General features: G+C 38.7%; 1 protein-coding gene across 2 annotated transcripts in view; it reads left to right on the top strand.

Moving 5' to 3' along the window:
• The window catches only part of AJAP1 (adherens junctions associated protein 1), a 270071-nt gene extending 251067 nt beyond the window's left edge, over positions 1 to 19004 (top strand). For both annotated transcript variants that reach the window (XR_002322171.2, XM_020975313.2), the window contains one exon: positions 18292 to 19004. The gene's annotated coding sequence lies outside the window, so the exon portion shown is untranslated. The remainder of the gene's footprint in view (positions 1 to 18291) is intronic.
• Positions 19005 to 21176: the final 2172 nt, after the last annotated feature.

Here is a 21176-nt window from a genome sequence, read left to right as displayed (position 1 = left end):
TCTTTCTCTGTTAAACCCAATATAGATTCCCCAATAGGGCAGAATAGCAAATGGACATGTACCAATTTTTCATATCTGTTATTGTTATTATTATCAATGCTGTGTTGGTCCCCAGGGAAGACAGATTCTTGGATGGTATGCATGGCAGGGGAAAATTTCTTCTTGAAACAAGTTACAGTTACAGTTCTCATTTCCCTTAACAGAAGAAGATCAAACCAGCAACTAAGTGTACATGAATCTCTCCTCTATCACATGTCTTTACACCAGGAGGAAGGGGGGGGACCTAAATTAAAATACAATTTTGAAATATAAAAATAAGAGATAAGGAAGAAAATGATGAAGAAAGAAAGTGAAGAGTTAAGACATATCTACTAATTTGAAGACAGGGACTGGTACCACGACAGGATGAATTTTCCGTGCTCTGCTGGATAAGAACATTTGGTTTGCTTTCAATGAGATTAATTTTAATGCTAACGGTAAATTGCTTTCTTCTGTGCTGAATCTTCTGAACATTTGGACTGTGTGGCATAAACGGCATTTTACCTCTCTGCCTGCACGTTATAGGCATAGTCTAGAGACACAATCCAAGGTTTTCGAATGATTTGCATTTAGTGCATTTAGGGAAGCAGACACTCTGCCTATAGGAAATCCTTTCCACAGTCACGTCGCAACATTAACAATAACAGTGTACAAATAATCAGAGACTTCTGCTTTTTGACTTCATTTTCAAGGAAGAGAGGGAAGAGCGCAGGTAGGTGTTTTCGAACAAGAGTGATTCAGGCAAGGGGAAGGCGTTTGCCAAGAAAGCAGTTTGTGAATGTAACAAGAACTAAGCAAGTGGCATGTGTTACAGGCTAGTATCCAGACCCACCCACAGCTTTCAGGAATGGGAATGAATAGGTCAGTCCCTAATCCCAATTCTAATGAATCGTATATTCACTCCAAATCAAATTTCCAACCCTCCTTCCTTGTCCTGGAGCCAGAATGGCCTGCTTAGCACGATGTTCCTCCAACAGACAAAGAAATGTGATTAGATTAGAATGGAAAGTGAATAAATTACAATGGATTTTGCTGGGTTATGTGTGTGGGCAGAGCAGGTAAGATGAGTTCTTTTCCATAATAGTGTAATAGGGTCAGCTCTCTTGGACACTGGATGTTCCTCAGTCCTGTGTCACTCTCTCTCCCCTTTGTCAGACCACCTTAATTAATGCTATTGAGGCCACAGAAGACGCTGCCTTTGTAGTTCCATCTCAGCTAGCAATCGAGACTTTACTTACTAATGAAAAAAGCTTCTGTTTTGTTTGTTGTGGGGAACACTGTGGACCAATTGAGCCAGACAGTTTTCAGCATCTCTATCATGCTAAAAAACAACAACAACAACAACAAAAACATGAAAGCAAGAATACAGTAGATTGGATGTGATAAAGTTGCTAGAGGGCTACTCCATGGTGAAGTGGATAGAGACCTAGTCTTGTAATCAGAAAGACTCATCTTCTTGGGTTCAAATCCAGCCTCAGACACTTAGTAGCTGTGTGACTCTGGGCAAGTCACTTAACCCTCTTTGCTTCAGTTTCTTCATCTTTAAAATGAGCTGGAGAAGGAAATGGCAAACCACTCCATTATCTCTGCCAAGAATACCCCAAAAGTGGGAGTCCCACGTGAAGGAACAACAGCAAAATTGCTAGTCTGGCCCTACATAAAAGACCAGATGTTCTGGTAGTAGGAACTCCTGGAAAGTGCTACTGGGCTCTTTAATGAAAAATTCCCCAAAGGAAAGTAGGGACATCCCTTATTGTAGTCTTAGCAGAGCCCTAACTAGGGTGGGATAATTAGAGCTCTGGTCCAAGGCCAGAACACATAAAACACCAACTAAGATCATGTTTACCCCACCTGCTTCTCCCTTGTTGTCCTACATCAGAAGAGCTTTTCTGATCCACTGGAAATTTACAGGGCACAAGCAATACCTTCCCCTGCTTCCTTCATGACCATCAGTTCTGCCCCTGCTCAGCCCTGCACAATATAGTTGAAAGGGTCCTCATTCTGGTCACACTCAATCCCTTCCACCACAGGCATCCCAGGTAAACCTCCTTCTTTTCCTCTGCCCCCCAGAATGCTTATAATTTTTACTTATGACCACAGGCACTAGATTCTCTTTCAGAACTTGTGGAACTGGATGCAGCACTCAATCTCCCCAAGCTAATTCTCTTAGATTTCTTATCCCCAAAGAGGTGCTGATCAATTTCAGCACAACTATAGGAAAGGGGACTTCTCCTGGGTCCTCACATTTTTCTATCACTTTTTGATTTGTACAAAGCACTTTCCTCATCAAATAGAACTATGGAAAAGCTCATACCAGCATTATTATATCTATTATTCAGATATTCATGAATGTCTTCTATGCCGTATTATTTCACTAGGAGGAGAAGGGTGGAAGCAAAATTAAAATACAATATTGAAATATGAAAATAAGAGATAAGGATGAACATGATAATAAAAAATGAAGAGGATATCTATGGACACATTTAAAATTAAGACTAAGCTGAGAAATGATTGACATACTAATGTAGTAGACAGATAGTGAGATTAGAGTCAGATGATCTAGATTCAAAACCTGCCTCTGCCACTTAGAGCATGACCTAGTTGGGCAAGTCATTCTGTTCCTCAGTTTCCTCACCTGTGAAATGAGGGGTTAGATGATTTCCAATGTCCCTTCTAGCTCTGAAGCTTTGATCCTAGTAGCTCGGAGAGGTCAATTTACTCACACATGGACTAGGAAGTATCAGAGCTGGGACTTTTCTCCTGACCCAGACAAGATCAGAGGACCTGATCTCAAATTCTCACTCCGGCCCTTACAAACGTCAAGCGTCATTTTAATCACTTTGGGACTTGGTAAGTCTAAAGTTAGAGAGTTGTACCAGATAACCTGCAAGTTCTCTTCCAGCTCAGGGTATCTGAATCTGATCAAAGATGAGTATCTTTTCTGTCTGCTCAGAAAATGGAGTGGAGGAAAAGGGGGGCATCATCTTTATTGAAATCAAAACCGTTTTAATCAATTAACACATCAACAAATGTTCATTCAGTGTTAAGGATTAGGGATATAAGGAAAAATAATCTAAGTTCCCAGAAGAAAGAAGTTTACATTCACGTGTGTGTGTGTGTGTGTGTGTGTGTGTGTGTGCACAGCATTATGCATGTGTTATGCAACGTGAGTGGATACAAGGCAGTTATGGAAGGGAAGGTAATACTAGTGATAACAGTATTTAAATTACATTTTCAGGTTTGCAAAGCACTTGACAAATATTTCATTTTATCCTCACAACAACCAAGGGAGGTCAGTGCTATTGTTTCCATTTTAAAGATGAGGGAACTGAGGCAGAGAGAGGTCAAGTGGTTTCCCCAGTATCTTACAGTTAATAAGAGTATGAGGCAGGATTCAAGCCTAGGTCTTCATGATTCCAGACGCAGAGCTCTATCCAAAACACTAACAGAGAGATCAGGAAGCTCTTCATGCACAAGTTGGCCCTTGAACTGAGTCTTGAAGGAAATCCAGGGTTCCAAGGGGTGGAGGTAAAGAAGCAGATAACTCATAGTCCTTCTGGTTCACCTCTCACCCCCGCTCCTTTGATTCCAAATCTAAAGCTCTTTCAACCATGTGCCTCCTTCTTCTCCTTTGGTTACTCTCCAGTTAATTCATGCCCTGGCTAAAATGGGATACACAAAACTAATCTCCCAGGCATAGTCTGCTCATCTGGCCCCAAAGAGGATATGCCTCAATCTTCTATAGCTATGAGAGAAAAGGGACAAAGCTTCCTGTTCTGTCCCCTCTAAGCCACCCCACCCCCTTTTTTTTCCCTCCTAGGGAGCTGGAAAATAAATTCTTCATAACATCATCAAGGAACATGATACCATGGAAAGAGTACTTAACTGGTAGTCAGAAGACCTAAGTTCAAATCCTAGATCCAACTTATTTAAGTTTTCTGAGCCTCAGTTTCCTCATCTCTAAAAGGAAAGAGTTGTACTAAATCAGAGATATCAAACTTGAACTTCAAAGCTTTCAAATCCTGAGTCAGATTAAAATGAAATGGGGAAATGTTTACCAAAGGGTGTACAAATATAGTAAAGATAATGCTAATTTGTGGTTTTCTAACTCAATATGTCTGGAGACAAGGATCCATTTCCATTTGAATTTGATAGCACTGGACCAAATGGCCACCCAAATCACTTCCAATTCTAGATTCATGAGACCATGAACTTTTGTACTCCAAACCTGATTTCTAATGATATCTCTGGCAAAGTCCTTCTTGGTTGACTCATGGGTGACAACACACCTTGTAGGTTATCCTGGGTTTTCTTTCTTTTTTTTTAATATAAATTTGTTTATTTTTAGTTTTCAACATTCACTTCCACAAGTTTTTGAGTTCCAAATTTTTGTCCCATCTCACCCCTCCCTCCACCCGAAGACGGTATGCATTCTGAATATCCCTTCCCCCTAGTCTGTCTTCTCCTCTATCTCTCCCCCTTTCTCTTATCCTCTTCCCCTTCCATTTTCCTGTAGGGCAGGATAGACTTCTATACCCCATCTTCTGTATTTCTTATTTCCCAGTAGCATATGAAAACATTTTTTTAAACATATGTTTTTAAAAATTTAGGTTTCAAATTTTCTCCCTTCCTCCCCCCCCCATCCACCATCATTGAAAAGGCAAACAACTTATTATAGGTTATACATGTGCAGTTGTGCAAAACACTTCCACAGTAGATATGTGGTGAAAAACTAACTCGATTTCCCTTAATCCTATCCTGCCCCCCCATTTATTCTATTCTTTCTTTTGATCCTGTCCCTCCTCAGAAGTATTTGCTTCTGATTACCCCCTTTCCCAATCTTCCCTCCTCTCTATCATCCCCCTGCGCTCTTGTCCCCTCCCCACACCATTTTCTGGTAGGGTAAGACAGATTTCCATACCCAATTGAATGTGTATGTTATTCCCTCCTTAAGCCAAATCCTATGAGAATAAGATTCACTCATTCCCTCTCACCTTCCCCTGCTTCCCCTCCACTGTAAGAGACTTTTATTTTCTGGGATTTCTTTTGTGAGATAATTTACCCTATTCTACCTCTCCCTTTCTTCTTCTCTGAGTATCATCCTCTCTCATCTCTTAATTTTATTCTCCAGATATGACCCCTTAATGTTTAACTCACCCGGGGCCTCTATCTATCTATCTATATATACATACATATAACTTTTTTTTCCTTCAACTACCCTAATACTGAGAAAGGTCTCATGAGTTATAAATATCATCTTTCCATGCAGGAATGGAAACAGTTCAATCTTAATAAGTCTCTTATGTTTTCTCTTTCCTGTTTACCTCTTCATGTTCCACTTGAGTCCTGTATTTGAAAGTCAAATTATCTGTTCAGCTCTGGTCTTTTCATCAAGCATGTTTGAAAGTCCTCTATTTCACTGAATGACCATTTTTTCCCCCTGAGGGATTATACTCAGTTTTGCTGGGTAGGTGATTCTAGGTTGTAATCCTATCTCCTTTGCCCTCCAGAATATTATATTCCATGCCCTGCAGTCCTTTAAGGTAGAAGCTGCTAAATCTTGTGTTATCCTAATTGTGTTTCCATGGTACTTGAACAGTTTCCTTTTGGCAGCTTGTAATATTTTCTCCTTGACCTGGGAACTCTGGAACTTGGCTATCATATTCCTAGGAGCTTTCCTTTGGGGATCTCTTTCAGGAGGAGATCTGTGGGTTCTTTCAATTTCTATTTTTCATTCTGGTTCTACTATGTCAGGGCAGTTTTCCTTGATAATTTCTTGAAAGATGATGTCTAGGCTCTTTTTTTGATCATGGCTTTCAGATAGTCCAATAATTTTAAATTCTCTCTCCTGGATCTATTTTCCAGGTCAGTTGTTTTTCCAATGAGATATTTCACATTGTTTTCTAATTTTTCATTCTTTTGGATTAGTTTTACAGTGTCTTGATTTCTCATAAAGTCACTAGCTTCCAATTGCTCTATCCTAATTTTTAAGGAAGTATTTTTTTCAGTAAGCTTTTGGACTTCCTTTTCCATTTGGCCAATTTTTCTTTTTAGGGCATTTTTCTCCTCATTGGCTTTTTGGACCTCTTTTTCCATTTGGGTTAGGCTATTTTTTAGGTGTTATTGTCTTCTGTATTTTTTTTTGGTCTCCTTTAGCAAACTGTTGACTTGTTTTTCATGATTTTTTTGCATCACTCTCATTTCTCTTCCCAGTTTTTCCTCTACTTCCCTTACTTGTTTCTCAAAATCCCTTTTGAGCTCTTCCAAGGCCTGAGACTGATTCATATTTTTCTTGGAGGCTTTGGATGTAGGAGCTCTGACTTTTTTGTCTTCTTCTGGTTGTATATTTTCTCCTTTTTCACCAAAGTAAGATAATATAGTCTGACTCTTTTTGTGCTGTTTGCTCATGATCCCAACCAGTTACTTGAGTGTTAAACTCTTTTTTAAGGTAAAAGTCTGCTTCCAATGTGGCGAGTGTACTGTCCTAAGCTTCAGGGGTTTGTACAGCTGTTTTCAGAGATACTTCTAGGGACATACAAATTTTCACTTCTTCCAAGATGGTATGATAAGGGGCGAGGTGTTTACTCCTTTCCTGGCCTGTGCTCTGGTGTATTAGTGACCACAAGCACTCCTTTCTGTCCTGTAACCGTGAGGAGGGTTTCCTGTCCACAACCACTACAATATTCACCACGCCAGTTCCCCTCCTCACCCTGGGGCTGCTGTCCAGAACTGTGACCCAAATCCAAACACAGGCAAAGCAAGAGATTCCTGCCTCAGCACTGGCAAAGAGATCCCTGCAATCCCTCTCTGATCAGACACTGGATTCCCCCTCAGTCTGTGGGCTGGAAGCTTGAGAAGCACCTGCCCCCCCCCAGGGTCACGCTCTTGGGGAATGGAGCTGAAACCCCACCTTCCTCTCTGAGCACCACAGAAACAGACTTTTCCCACTGACCTTCTATGTTGTCTTTGGCATTCGTGGATTAAGGAGTCTGGAAACTGCCACAGCTGCCTGAGATTCAGTCCTCTGAGGCCTACTTCAGGTTCGCTCCCAGCCCTGCACGATACACCTTTCTGATCAATCATCCAGATTGTCATGGGCTGGAAATTTGTTTCACTCTTCCTTTTTGTGTGTTCTGCTGCTTCAGAATTTGTTTAGAACCATTTTTTTATGAACATTTGGAGGGGTTTAGGGGAGAGCTCAAGCAAGTCACTGCTTTCACTCAGCCATCTTGGCTCTGTCCCCCCCCCCCATCCTGGGTTTTCAAAGGGTCTAACAGTGAAATTCAAATTCTGGAAGATTCTACCAAGTTTAAATGGCTTGAGAAATGGGGTCATATAAAGAATCCCAGAGAGTTTCATGAATAAAAGGCTGGGTACTAGGTGATTTTTTTTAAAACCTCATTGAATAGCTAGAGTAGTATGAAAAAGGTTTCAATGTATGAAAGGCATGACTCATTGGAGGAATGAGATTGCAGATTCCTGTTTTAAATGTAGGCTATCCCAAAAGTCTCAGTCCACCGAGAGTAAGACTTTTGGGATATCATAAATTAAGGTATTTAATGATGGAATGAAATGCTGCATTTTCCCTTACTCTGTCCAATGTAGTATAATAAATAGAATGTTGGACTTAGAATTAAAAAAAAAAAGATCTGACTTAAAAATCTCACTGTAGAAATTTACTAGCTTGTTGGCCCCAGGCAACTCATTTAATTCTCTGTAATTTAGTTCCTCTTATGCTAAATGGAAAGGATTAGATTCATATACCTCTAAGTTCCCTTCCAACTCCACATCTATGACTCTACGAGTTTCAGACAGGGTACCAAGCATAAAAGGATATTTCACCTACATACGTATCTGTTTCAGGGATTATGGTCTCATTGAGAATAGTTTCCTAAATCAAGATGGCTGTAGTCCCACTTTACTTTGCCCTAGGTAGACCATATCTGGAGTGTAGTGTTTAGTTTTTCACATTAGGTTGTCTGACTAGTTCATGGTCCAGATGGGCAATTTTACCTCTCAGAGGTATATATTGTTAAAAAAAAAAAAGCAAAGGGAAGTTCACAGAACTGTAATTTTAGAGGCAGAAGTGATCATAAAGGCCATCAAGTTAAACATCTTCATCTTATACCTGAGAAAACAGAGGAAAACAGGACATTTGCCCTTCCTGGACCTCATTTTCTTTATTTGTAAAATGAATGAGATAGACGTGATGGCATTTGAGATCTTTTCTAGCTTTAGATATATGATAAAGAGGTACTAAACTATAAAGCAATTGTAATCTCTATTGGTAGAGTGAGTACTTTACAGAGGAAGTCAGCAAGTGCATGAGGCTAGATTTGAACCCAGATCTTTACCTAGGTGCCCTGAGTACAAGTATAACCCCCTCTTTTATACACCACGCTGCCTTTTCTCCCATTTCCTTGGTAACAACCATTCACACCCAAAAATTATCATGAGAGTTTTAATATTCAAAAAAAAAGTTTTTCTAATTAAAATCTTGAAACATCATACAGTAGAGGCAAGGAATTGAAACATCTCTTAAAGAGACCTTGCAGCATGTTCTTTGAAGAAATGTTTGTCATAGATAAAGATATGCCACCTTACAGAGCTAAGGATAAACATTTACTTTTTTTCATCTATTTGTTTTGAGTGGAAAAATGATTTTCCTCCATTAAGACCATTAATTCCCATGGATAAATGATATAATATTTCTGTTTCCAAAAATTTGACTCAGTGTTGCATGCCTCATATGTACCCCATGGTATGGACCCAGCCTCAATCAACATTTTCACACACTGACCACTGGAATCAACATGAGGGAATTCTGCTTGAAGAAAGCCATTTACTTTCATCAAAGTCTAGTGAGAAACCAAACCTATGTAGTTGCAGATACTGCTTCCCATGGGCCAAGTCATAGGAAGATGCATTGTCACAGTGATCATTGACAACAGGTATTCTTAAAAGTGTGTGTGTGTGTGTGTGTGTGTGTGTGTGTGTGTGTGTGAGAGAGAGAGAGAGAGAGAGAGAGAGAGAGAGAGAGAGAGAGAGAGAGAGAGTTCTTATAGTGGTAATGATAATGATGATTGTGCTGATAATGGCAGTACTACTATTACTATTACTACTACTACTATTACTACTATTACTACTACTACTATGACTACTACTACTACTACTACCACCACTACCACTACCACTACTAGATTTTATGTAGTACTTTGAAGTCTGCAAAGTGCTTTATAAACTATTTCATTTGATCCTCACAATAATCCTGGGAGGTTGGTGTTATCATTAACTCCATTTTACAGATGAGGAAAATGAGGCAGAGAGAAAAATGAGGCAAGACATACCTAGGGTCACACATCTAGTAAGTGTCTGAGGCTGGAAATGACTATATGTTGAGGGCCAAATTTGGGAAACTGTGAGTGTGTGAAATGTGTGGCATCTGATATAAGCTGAGGTAGAAGGTCAAGTCACTAGTTTCTGAAGGCAACCTACAGTTGAGTTGAAATTCATAGTAACTTTACCCCCCAAAACTATAAATGTTCCCTTTTAGAATCTCAGAGGAAAAGCACTCTTCACTGTCCATTCATAGTGAGGGAGGAAAAGTCTCTCATTCCTACACAGAACCAGAGGAGGACAATCAGGATGGTAAATAAACATTGAGTCCATGCTATTTGAGATCAGGTTAAAAGAGCTAGGGATGTCTAATCCAGAGAACAGAAGATTTAAGGGATGTAGAATTGCTGTCTTTAAGTATTTGAAGTACAGTCAAAGAGAGGATGAGATAGATAGATAGATAGATAGATAGATAGATAGATAGATAGATAGATAGAGGATGAGATCTATTTGAACACAGATGCCAGGATTAAGAACAATGAATGGAAATCATAAAGGGGCAAAATTATGTTTAGGGGGAAGGGTGGAAATATAGGGGAGAGAGAGTTCTACAAATGATAGCTATCAGAGGGTGGAATAGACTACTTATGGATTTAGTAAGCTCCTACTCCTGAGTGGATTCTTTAAATGAAGGGTGTATGACCATTTTTCAGATATAGTCCAGAGGATATTCTGTTTGGACTGATTGAATTCTTCATGAGTCTTTAACCCTTTTAGTGTATTATGGCAGTCTGATATCATTCATGGACCTTTTCATGGAAACATTTTGTTGCCTAAATAATTCATCATGATGATAATGATGGTGAGGATGATGATGTTGATGGTGATGATTAGCATTTCTTTAATAACTTAAAGATTTCAAACTACTCTGCAAATAATATCTCATTTCTGTATTTATTTACATTTGTAATTGTAGGAAATATTTTAGCAAAAATGGATGTAATTTTTCTTCCCCTTTAAATTCATGAGCCTCTGAAATTTAACCACAGATCCCATTTTAAGAACCCTTGAATTAGATGATCTTATGATACCTTTAACTCTGGGTAGCATTATTAGAGCCACCCAGAAGCAGATTGAGCTGCAGCAGGTGCAAATGGATTTCCCCTCAATGGAAAGCAAAGGCTGGATGATCATTTGCCAGATACATTGTAGTGGACATTCTATTTCAGTTCAGACTTGGACTAAATGGTCCCTGTGGACTCTTCTTACCCTCAGATGTTCTGTCTATGGAGGACTTCATTCTGAGAGTATACAAAAACCCAACTTCAGGTTAAGTTTTTAAGTAAATCATAGAATTTGAGAAGAATGACCTCAGAGACCATTATGTCCAACCCTACCCAAGAGCATGTCTTCATTCTAAAATTCCTAAGAAGTGATCACCAAGTTTTTGGTTGAAGACTCTCTAGTGAAGCAGAACTCACTACCTTCTCTCAAGGTAGCCTAGTAGATTTTTGTTCATCTCTACTTGCTAGAATAATGCTCCCATTATTCATTTTTTTTCAAGGACGGCTAGGCATTATTCCAGTGGTTTACCTATTTTGTCTGTTATCATCATGCATTGAGTGCAAGGAATAATGTATGCACACTTCATGTACACTCTTAGTATCTATCCAATGTCATGAATTCTAAAGGAAGTCCTCCAATACATTGAGTGAGCCTCTGCTAGAAAATTTGCAAAAGAAATGGGCCAGAGAACATCCTTTGTTTTTAGAGGACATTGTGAGGTTCCATATCCACTATTGGAGGGGTTAGGTTACCTTGTTGATAGCATCAGAGATTTATTGAAAAACCTGTTTTAGAGACAAGGGACATTCTGAGTGAGGTCTAGTGTTCAGATGATTTGCCTGATATTGTGCACTGCCCATGACAGAGTTGAGGAAAAACACAGACCTCTTGATCCCCCAGCCTGGGGATCTTTTCTCTAGACCATGAAAGCTTTGTACTGAACAAGAAGCACAACATATTACTGGGAAAAGCAGAGTAGTTCTATTCTGTCATATTTTCATTTTCTTTTCTTTTCTTATGGAAATAAACCAGGGAGATCTATGCAAACAGCCTTGTTAGTCCTTGATAAATGTTTAAAGATTCAGTTGGTGTGTTTCTGACATGCAGTTTATCATTTACCGGGATGAGAGAATCTGGATTCTCTGTGGTCTCTGATTCCCCTGAACGATGCCTGGGCATGAGCGTTAATGGAAGACTTGCAGAGAGACTGCTTGGATTTACTAGGATACTTATTGTCCCTTAAATAAATAGCAATTAATACTAAAACATTTAATTAAGGTTTAAGAGCTAAAGGAGATATTTATTTCTCCCATTGCCATTAAGACTCCATAAATGCATTTTTAATGATGATTTAACAGTTTGTGATGACACCATCTTGTTGCTTTGATCTTATCTGAAATACAAGCTTTGAAAAACTTAGAATGTGCCAATGCCCCACCTGTCTTTCACATTTCACCTTGTGTGACACTCTTAGATGACTTCCATTTACATTCAGACTAGCTTTTTTGAGGGAGATGGAGATATTCACACTAATCCATCATTGGTACTGGCAATGGGTGCCTTACCTTGTGGAAAGGCAAAAGGGATGTTGAATAACCACCAGGAGCAGGTGGGTGAGGGGAGGAAAGGATTTCGATTGCTAATCTGCATACCAATACTTATTTTTATTATTTTTTTTTTGTTTTTCATTTTATCTATTTATTTTGTTATTATTAACATTCCCTTCTGTGTTTCTTTCTTTTTTTCTCTTTTCTTTTCCTTTTCTTAAAAAATTTTATGTCGTTTTTAATTTATAGAATAAAACAAACATTTCCATAACACAGTACAATAAAAAAGACGATTGCATAGGAAATTGCAAATCTATTATGTACAACTTGCTATTCCTTTCAAATATACAACACAATTATCATATACATTTCTCTTTTTTTCCCCTTTTTTTCTTCCCTCCTCCCCACCGTAGAGATGGCTACTACTAGACACAACTAGGTATATGTGTGTATGTATGCATGTATGTACACACACACACACACACACACATATATATATGTATACATACCTACGTAAAATTATTCTATACATACTTCTACTTATCATTTCTTTTTCTGGATGTAGATACCATCTTTCTTCCTATGTCTTCATTTTTTAATAATTAATTAATTTATTTTTAGTTTTCAACATTCACTTCCACAAGATTTTGATTTTTAAATTTTCTCTCCCTCCTTCTCCTCCCTTCTCCCCAAGATGGCATGCAATCTGATATAGGCTCTACTTATACATTCATATTAAGCATATTTCTACATTAGTCATGACATATAGAAGAATTAGAACTAATGGAAGGAATTATAAGAAAGAAAAAAATATAACAACAAAAGAAAAGGAGAACAAATGGTATACTTCCATCTGCATTCAGACTCCACAGTTCTTTCTCTGAATGTGGATAGTATTTTCCATCATGAGTCTTTTGGAGATGTCTTAGATCCTTGTACAGCTGAGAAGAGCTAAGTCTATCAAAGTTGGTCATCTCACAATGTGGTTGTTACTGTTACAATGTTCTCCTGCTTCTGCTCATTCCACTCAGTACCAATTCATATAAGTCTTTCCAGGTTTTCCTAAAGTCTGCCTCCTCATAATTTCTTATAGAACAATAGTATTCCATTACATGCATATACCACAACTTGTTTAGCCTTTCCCCAGTTGATGGGCATCCCCTCAATTTCCAATTCTTTGCCACCACAAAAAGAGCAGATATAACCATTTTTGTACATGTGGGTCCTTTTCTGTTTTTATGATCTCTTTGGGATACAGCCCTAGAAGTGGTATTGGTGGGTCAAAGGGTATGCACAGTTTTATAGCTCTTTGGGCATATTTCCAAATTGCTGTCTAGAATGGTTGGATCAGTTCACAACTCCACCAACAAAGCATTAGCGTTCCAATTTTCCCATATCTTCTCTGACATTTATCATTTTAGCCAATCTGATAGGTGTGATGTGGTAACTCAGAGTTGTTTTGATTTGCATTTCTTTAATCAATAATGAATTAGTGCATTTTTTTTTTAACACGACTATAGATAGCTTTAATTTCTTCCTTTGAAAACTAACTGTTCACATCCTTTGGCCATTTATCCATTGGGGAATGGCTCATATAAACGCTTCTTTAGAGGAAGCTGGCTGATTCAGTAGGTAGAGAACTGGAACTGTAGTCAGGGAGACCTGAATTCAAGTCCAACCTCAGACACTTACTAGCTGTGTAACTCTGGGCAAGTCATTTGCCCTTGTTTGCCTCAGTTTCCTCATCTGTAAAATAAACTAGAGAAGAAAATGGCAAACCACTTCAGTGACCTTGCCAAGAAAACCCCAAATGGGGTCATGAAGATTCAGGCATAACTGAAACAACTCAACAACAACAAAACCCACAACAACAGTAGATAGAAATGCTTAGTTCAGCTTCCCACTGGTTTTCATAGGCTATTAAAACTTCAACTCTCTTCCTTTCATTATGTGCAGCCCATTCAGTGTCAAGCATTGTGACAGAAAACCTAGAATCACAGAATCAGAGATCAAAGGGACCTTGGAGGCCATCTTATCCAACTCCTTCATTTTACAGATGAGGAAACTGAGGTTCAGAGAAATCAACTGATTTTCCTAAAGGCATATAGGTAGTAAGGGAATAAGATATTAGCTAACTCATGGTCCTCTGACTCTAAATACAGTGACCATTCTTACCATATCAATGAGAATGGAGTTCTTCAAGGTTGTCCAAGTACTAAAGAGAAGAGCTGGGAGTTACAATGTGCATTTGTTGGCTCATAGGGATGTTGTGAAAGTCAAACAATGAGTGATTTGGTTGGTTTGTTTTGGCCCAGATCTGTGACTTTATCAGAGCAGAAAACTGTAGTCTGGAAACTGCCTCCAAGAGAATTGTCTCAGGCACTGAGCTTTTACATAGGATGTCAAGGGCCACTAGTCAATACTGTCAGGGGCACGATTGAAACCCTGATCGTCTTGACTATGAAGCCAAGTACCACCATAAATACCTTGTCCATTGGGCATCCATTTGGTACTATGGATGGAGTGCTAAGCCTGGAATAAACAAGACCTGAGTTCAAATCTAGTTTTAGCCACTGACTGGGCAAATCACTTGACCTCAGTTTTCTCTTCTGTAAAATGGGCATAATAGCAGTTCTCTCACAAAGTCATTGTGTGGACCAAGTGAGATAATATGTAAAGCAGATTGCCTAACACATAATAGGTACTTTAAAAATATGTATTCCCTTGAATTAAATTAAAGCACATTGTCTGACATATAGCAGGTACTTAAAAAAATGTTTATTCCTACCTTCCTTCTCTTCTTCCTTCTTCCTTCCTTCCTTCCTTCACCTTTTCCTCCTCCTCCTCTTCTTCTTCTTCTTTTCTCCTTTTCTTCTTCTTCTTCTTCTTCTTCTTCTTCTTCTTCTTCTTCTTCTTCTTCTTCTTCTTCTCCTCCTCCTCCTCCTCCTTCTCTCTCTCTCTCTCTCTCTCTCTCTCTCTCTCTCTCTCTCTCTCTCTCTCTCTCTCTCTTTCTTCTCTCCTCTCTCTCACCATTACAAGAACGCTGTCCCACAAACAAGGTGCCAAGTGATCTGTCACTTGCTTTTGTCCAGGTTTAAGAAGCTAACCTGAGAGACTGAACTTCAGGCTTTCTTTAAGAACAAGCATAAGATCCCAGATTTTAAACTGTAGGTTACCTTGAAGGTCATCTAGCTTGACTTCATTTTAGAGAGGAAGAAACTGATCCCTAGAAAAGTGAACCATTTACTTTGTCCAAGGTCACATTGGTAGCAGAGCAAGAATTTGAAAATAAGGCCTCTGATTCTAAATCCAGAATGCTTTCCACCCCATCATTTTACAGATGAGGATACTAAGGACCAGTGAATGGGAGTTACTTGCTTAGAGTTATAATGGTACTGAGTATCAGAGTTTGGAATGTAACCCAGGGCCCCTGCCTCAGAAAGTGGTAAATCTTTCCTGGGTCCAGGCCAGGATTTTTCTCCATTAAGACATGAGATAGATGGAGAGCAGGAAAAAGAGGTATATTCCAGTTCAGTGGTTCCCTGGCTCTTTTTCCTAGCAGTTTAGCACATGTTGAATGATGGGGATTTGAGATATATTAAATAATGGAGTATGAAGGGGGGCAAGGGGAATGTACTAGGTTGGGAAAAGAAGGGCAAAGATTTAAATCAAGTTCATTTTCAGTCATTTGTGTAGTATTGCTGTATTTGAATCCCCACAGAGATAGGGAGACTGGGAATGCTGACTTAACTTGTCTGCCCCTGCAATGGTAAGATTGGTTAGGTTTCAGAACTGGAAGGGACCCTACAATGTCAACAACTACAGCAACAGCAGCAGCAGCAGCAACAAACTACAGGTTCAGATCTTTGAATAGAGAATGTGGAGCATGGAAGGGACCTTTAAATGTAACATATAAGGTCAAGAGAAAGCTTAGAGCATAGACTACCCGAGCTGAGAGGTACCTTAGAACATCAAATTTCAGAGCTGGAATAGACCTTGGAGCACAGACTGTCAAAGCTGGGGGCTACCTTAGAGGATGGAGTATCAGAAGAGAAGAGAATAAGAATTTATATAGACCTACCATGTGCCAAGCACTGTAGTAAGCACTTTATAAATATATTATAAGTATTATATATATGGTAGTAGATGGCACTTTCTTCAACACAAATGAAAGAAACTCCATAGACTTTACAGGGTGTTCAGAATTAGGGAGACAGGTTGTTGTAACCCCACATATGCAAGACATGAGGCAACCAAGTATAAACATTAAACCAATAGGCTTCAACTTTAAGCTGATAATGCATGGGGATCAGGAACACGTGCTTTTTAGAGACAGAAGACAAAAAAAGAGCAGTTCCTTGAGATGCAAGTAAGTTAGTTTGAACATAAGAGGTCTTTGCTTGCACTGGGTGAAGGCTGATGGAACAATTCACTTTCGTTTCGTTAATCATAGAAGGCTTCATGGTGGGAGTGGCATTTCAGCATCTCCTTCAAGAATAAGTACATGACACAATATGTTGAGCATGAGCTTTAAAAACAATGGTTGTTTTAACTCACTCTTCCCATCTCACTTGGAATCTTATTGATTTCTTCTCCACATACCCCTTTTACAAAATGACATCTATCTAGGGTCTACCCCAAAAATTATTTATATGAGCTAGAAGGGAGAATTTGTTGGTCTATTAATACAATGGCATCAACTTGAATTAAAAAGACAGTAGCCTTCAGATTTTTCAGATTACCACACCATTGGCTTACTTTCCTTCCTTTAGGATTGTTGTGCTTTTCTTCCTGTGTTCCTGATTTTATTACTAGATTAGTAGATGTTTCAATATCACTATTTTCTTTATGAGTGTACAGTTGCTAAGGGAGGCCAGGGGAAAGCCATTGAAACCAAGAGGAAGTGCCCAGTAAAGAAAAAAAGTGAATAATTATATTATTATAATCTTTTCAGCACTGAATGTGGAGAAGCACCATGTAGCTTTGGCCTTGATAACTTGGTTGATCCAGTATATTTCATCTAATCTCATCTTTATTTCCTGTCTATGGTGACTTATAAGAAATATTCAAGATACATGACTGCTATCCTTTGCTGTCCTACTAGGTCATGTTCCTTCAACTTTCTGATTCCCATTCTGAGCTCCCCCCCTGCCAAACCAGTAGCTTTCAGTGCCTTCCCTCCTTTTTTTCCTGAGGTACATAGTCTCAAGGATATAAGCTGAATATGTTTTGCCAGTCCTTTAAAAACATGTGTGGTTGCCAACTGACCTGACCCAGACATATTTGTGATTCCAATGCTCTTCTGTTCAGCAAGATCACCTCTCAGAGAGATACAGGAGATGAGTTTTCTAATGTAAGTCATTAATCTCTCCTGACTCCTCAGCTTCAAGAAAGTCATAGATGACTGGATGGCAAAAATGGACTCAGTTTCCAACCAGATATACAGAGAATCTTGAAGTGATCTGCCCTTCATAGGAGATGGTTAATATCAAGGAGAGGGGAAAGCGAATGAATATTAAAAAAGAGGGCTAATATACAGCAGGGAAATAGCATGGCATTCACATTGCATGCAACATTTGATGAAATAATATGGGCAGTGGTTCTGGGCACTCTTTCACACACAAATCCAGACCCTTGAAGTTAAAGTGAATATTGCCTCCAGAGCTAGAGTTACTGTTAGTTCATGAGAGTTGAGTTGCTAAGCATTCACATTTCTTTTGAGAACTAGTCAACTATTTTTGAGCACTGGGGGTTAATTCATAAAAGCCTATGGAAAAGTGGGGTCTAAAAGCTGGGAAGAAAAAATTGGGGGGCTTGAATGTAGGAGAGTGAGGCTGAGACAGGCCCAGGAACATGTAGAAATGAAACAATTAAATCCAACAAACATATTTAAAGCATTTAATATGTGCAAATCACTGTTCCAGGCTGGCAATATACAGAAAAAATAATTCCTTCTCTCAGAGAACTTATATTCTACTGAGGTGGGATGGGGAGAGATATAGCATATTCACAGATCAACAGATGCAATGTATAGACAGGGTAATTATAATGAAATTTCAATACTGATAACTGACACAGAAAAGGAAAAGTTTAGTGTAAGAGATGGCACCTGCAACAATTAATAGTAGAGTAGGAACTCCTCAAGGGCAAGAATTGCTTTGTTTTCCTTTGTTTCCTCACCACCTAAAATAAAGTCCTACGAATAGAAGGTCTTTAATGTTGATTGAATTAAAATGACTTGAACAGAAATGTCTGTCCATTCCTCTACTGCATTTAATCTCTGTGCTGTTTTCTTTCCATGCAGGATTCCGTTGGTGAACCTGTAAAAAACAAAAAAAAAAAATGAAAAAAATGAAAAAAAAAAAAACAACAAAAAAAAAACAAACAAAAAAAAGCCCTAAGACTAAAAACTGGGAAGAATGTCCCTAAACCTACCATTTCTGTTTGCCAGTGGAGATCTCATGGAGCAGAACTCTATAGGCCAAATATATTTTTATAAAAAAAAAAATGAACGTGCCTATAGGCAACCTTCATCGTCCCCAAGGAATTTTTTTGAAGGGGAAGAAGAGAAAAGTTTCCAGAAATAAGGGGAAAAATGATTCTCTGAAGACTTAAGGAAGAAAAGGAGACCAAGTGCAAAGAACAAGGTGGACAGCCTGGAGATGTGGATTTAAATAATGATTCTGAACCTGTGCCAATAACACCATTACGTGCCATGTATTGAGCTGAAAGATTTTGTTTCAAACATGAAGCTAAGTTAATTACACATAGAAATATTACAGAAAACAGGGTTGGGGGTTTCTCTTCTGAGACAGTCAATATTTCTGGTTAATATACATATATAAATATATAAATACATACACGGACACACACACACAAAGACACCTTTTTGTACTGTAGCAATTTTTGAAGCTCTTAAATGTTCCTTTTTAAAGAAAAAATGTGTCATGGGTTACAGAATCTGATTTATTTAACATGCTTAGTATGGACTAAATAAACTGGTGTTTTTTACTTCGGCAGCTTGCCTCTCCAACATATATCTATATACATACATATATATATATATATATTCACATAAACATATATATGACCATTTAGAAACATTTCCACTAGTGAGCAGTATTCTTCTTAATAACCATTATTCTATCACCATCAACCCCAGGGGACAAGCCTTAGTGAACACTCTGGAGCACTCATTGTAAATGTGTTCTCTTACCAGTGGCTGCTAACACTTCTACTTTAGATCAGAAGGAGAATGTCCTGGTTCTATTTTTGTTATTGTAGTTATTTGGTTTGAATCATTTGGTTGTTTAAAGATACTACCTAAGAGCCAGAGGCACATTTTTTTTTTTTTTGTGACTGGCCGTTCTTGAAGAGGACTATGGGTAGAATAATGGTGAAGGGAGAGGGGTATGTGCCATGGATCCTTAGAGCCTATGAGTATGACATAAAGACAGAATGATGAGTGAGTCTCAAAATTAAAAGCATTTATACATGTGTATCTGTGTGTATGCATGTATATGTGTCTAAAGCTATTCCAAACTTGATGGGTCAGCTTCAGGAGGTGGTGCATTCCCAATTGGAGGTCTTCAAGTAAAGGCTGGATGACAGGTATGGCATAGAGGAAATGCTTTTTTCAGTTATGATTTTGTCTAGATGGCTGCCAAAGTCCCTTCTAACTAAAAAATTCTGTTACTGGGAGTGTATGTGTGTGAATGAATGTGCGTGAAGTGCTCAGAAAAAGTTGTTCATTTCATTCTATCTGGAAATCACAACAATTTCATCCTGACTTGACCCGAGAAGTTCACACTTCAGCAGGAAATGGGCATATCCAGCCTGCCCAGAAGCCACCTCAAGCATTCCCCTAAATTAGACCTATATTGATAAAACCTGATGGGGACTGAGGGTAAGTTTCAATCTGTATCAAGGGTCTAAGCTTCCATTTCTGAGTACTGTGAGAATAATTTCATTTATTATTGTTTATAAATACAGAATCCCTTCATTGGGGTCAAGTATCCAGAAAATACTGTTACAATTCTTGGTCAACGTAAACACAAACCAGAACACTGTAATTAATAGCCACATCCATACACCACTACCAAATATAATCCACACCAAATCTGCCAATACACCAAAGGAATGATTGGTCTCAGTTAGTGTCACCTACTTGGTGCCTTGGCACCATGCGGAGAGGAATGCCATATTTTACCTAAGGAGTTGAATGAGTGTCAGGAGCAGAAATCCTGACCTTGCAGTCATATTCTCAGTCATGTAAGTGGGATGTACTGTGGATGTGCCATCTACACCCTCCCCTATGGTCCCTCTTGGGGCTAAGTGCAAGTATTTGTCACATGTTGATCAAACCCAAGGCTGAAATCGTGTTTCAAGATACAGTTTCAGATTATGGAACAGTATTTTTTTTTTATGGGAAGCTAACTGGTCCCTGTGGGCATTAATCCCATGACCTTTATCTCATTAACACTGTGTTTCTACCAATTGAACTGAAAACACCCAATATTACGAGTGGACCATTGTCTGGAGAGGAAACTCTTTTTTCCACTATTTTTGCCTAAACATGAGACATAAATATAGATGAATTCCTGACTCTTTAACCAGGGCAATTCTCACCTTCAACAAGTGTAAACTTAAAAAGTGAGCTTTTTATACATTGAGAAACGAGGAAGAAAAGAGGGAATTTTTAAAAAGACTTTTGTAGCAACCTCTTCACTTTGTCTATGTGTTGTGTTGCTTCCAAATGGTGGGGAAAGAGCACCTTAAATAATTCATAGGAAAGAGTGGTGTGTAAGAGACCCTTCACAAATTGCTTTTGGCCACTTGATGGTCACCTCCCCTAAGCAATGGAAAACTATGTACCTCTTTTATTTCAATACCCATCAACATCCAGACAGTCAAGACTTGGGCATCCTTCCTAAGAGAGCTCTGTTATTGCTGATTTACTATCTATGCAGTCAAGTTGGCTTTCATAAACTTTGGCAGCCTGATCCTTTGAGTGAATGAAGCTGAAGGTGATGGGGCTGCAAGTGAAACCTGACTTTAAGACTGGATCCCCAGCAAGATGGATTGAACTCATGCATTGTGACCTTAAATTGCACTCATAGACCAGGATTTTCAATTCAATGTAATCTAATTCAAAGCAATTTGAACGAACTGAAGTCAACTCAACAAGCA

This window comes from Phascolarctos cinereus, unplaced genomic scaffold (genome assembly GCF_003287225.1).
Source record: "Phascolarctos cinereus isolate Bilbo 61053 unplaced genomic scaffold, phaCin_HiC Scaffold_726;HRSCAF=1367, whole genome shotgun sequence".
NCBI classification, from domain to species: Eukaryota; Metazoa; Chordata; class Mammalia; order Diprotodontia; family Phascolarctidae; genus Phascolarctos; species Phascolarctos cinereus.
Note: the sequence above shows the minus strand (reverse complement) of the source record. Positions and strands in the feature narration are given on the sequence as shown.